This window comes from Armigeres subalbatus, unplaced genomic scaffold (genome assembly GCF_024139115.2).
Source record: "Armigeres subalbatus isolate Guangzhou_Male unplaced genomic scaffold, GZ_Asu_2 Contig857, whole genome shotgun sequence".
NCBI lineage: Eukaryota > Metazoa > Arthropoda > Insecta > Diptera > Culicidae > Armigeres > Armigeres subalbatus.
In genome coordinates, this window is record NW_026943653.1 from 54091 (window position 1) to 55733 (window position 1643).

At 34.1% G+C, this 1643-nt stretch overlaps 1 long non-coding RNA gene across 1 annotated transcript; it reads left to right on the forward strand.

Moving 5' to 3' along the window:
• Positions 1–503: 503 nt before the first annotated feature.
• On the forward strand, positions 504–1266 carry LOC134204746 (uncharacterized). The gene is made up of 3 exons (XR_009977954.1): positions 504–791; positions 911–983; positions 1058–1266. It is a non-coding gene; the product is annotated as an uncharacterized LOC134204746 (long non-coding RNA).
• Positions 1267–1643: the final 377 nt, after the last annotated feature.

Genomic DNA, 1643 nt, shown 5'->3' on the forward strand with positions numbered 1-1643 from the left:
AGTTGCCAACATAATAACATGAGCATCATTCAGCATCAGTGTAAGCAGATCCTCTTTGCGCAACTCTATATATAGACTCTGACTGAGACGGACTTGCAAAGAGGAAAAAATGTAACTTCATCTGCAATCAGCAAGCCCTGTCACGAATTGTCAGATGCAACCAGCACCTTTTTGTGTAAAAGTATTGGTATCCCGCAAAAAGTATTCCGAATGATTTTGTTTTACGAGTACTTTTTCACTTTTATAAGTATTCTAGAAAAGCCGGACAGCTTAATATTGAACTGTTATGAATACGTGTTTTATTTCTGATAGGAAAATCTTTATAAAAATAAGTTTACAAATCCGTAAATCACAAACACTTTTATTGTGCTCAGAAGATTCTACCCGGGATTTAGGTGAAACACTCAAGGAAACAGTTGAGAATCGATGATCAACTGTGATGAAAAGAAGAACAAGTGTCAAAACAAGGAAAAAGAAGCCGTCTTTGCAGGTCTCGTCTCAGACTACACTCAAATTAATCAACTGATATATTCTATGTGCGAAACTCGCGTAGAACACTCGGCTAAGCATATTTTCTCGTTTTAAGTGCGCATCTTACAAATTATGTGCAAACCTATTAAAACACATGACTGATTTGCATAATTTATGAGTGCAACAGCTGTCACTATTAAACTATTATCCATCACACATACATTCTAAAATAAAGCATAATATACATAAAAAACAACAACTTGCAGGAAAACAATCAAAAACTTCTCCGATTTTGTTACACGAGACCCTATATACTAAAGGTAGGTAAAAAACTAAATGAACTCGACATGTAAGCATGCTAAGGAATATATTTATTCACCGGGATGGAGATTTTATTTAGCTGCAACTTTCCTTTGTTTTTCGCTCAATCGGCTAAAAGGTCCTGAAAGCTGAAAGGTGCAGATATGAAATGCGGAACGTTACTTCAGACGGCTTCAGATGCTTTGAAAATGGTATAGTTGATATTATAAATTATTCGGGTGTACCCATGTTAGAATGATATTATTTTTTCATCACGTTTTTACAGGCAGCTCTTGGTAGAAACTTTCCAAATGAAGATCATAACCAGCAAAACTGAATTCCTGTGACCATAGCCCATCTTTCGCGGACAGGGGAGTGTGTGCTCCGGCTATAATTTCTTAAACTGGAGGATATTCGAGATAGTCGAAGGAAATTCCACATACATTGACACATTAAGATGTTTTATACGTATCTTGCAATAAATATGATAACCTATTTAGGCCACGAGTTATGTCACATGATGAAGAGTAGCTTGATGTCATTCAAATGAGGGTAATATATAATACATTGTTCATCAAGGTACATTTTATCAAGTGATAAAGCTTGGAGTGTTACTAAGCTATAAGTATTTTCATTTAAAAGTGTGAAAATAACTTTTCTCAATATTTTTTTCATTATCATAAATCTGAATCAGATAGGTAAACTTTTAAAAAATATGTGTAATACTAATGCGCATTTCATATTGCAAGCGTTTTATATTTTATGTGCGGAAATATTGAAAAATCCAATACATTTGCACATAAAATTTATTATTATCGAATCGTCAACAATCTATTAGCAGCGCACATATTTTAGAAATGCGAAAGCAACTG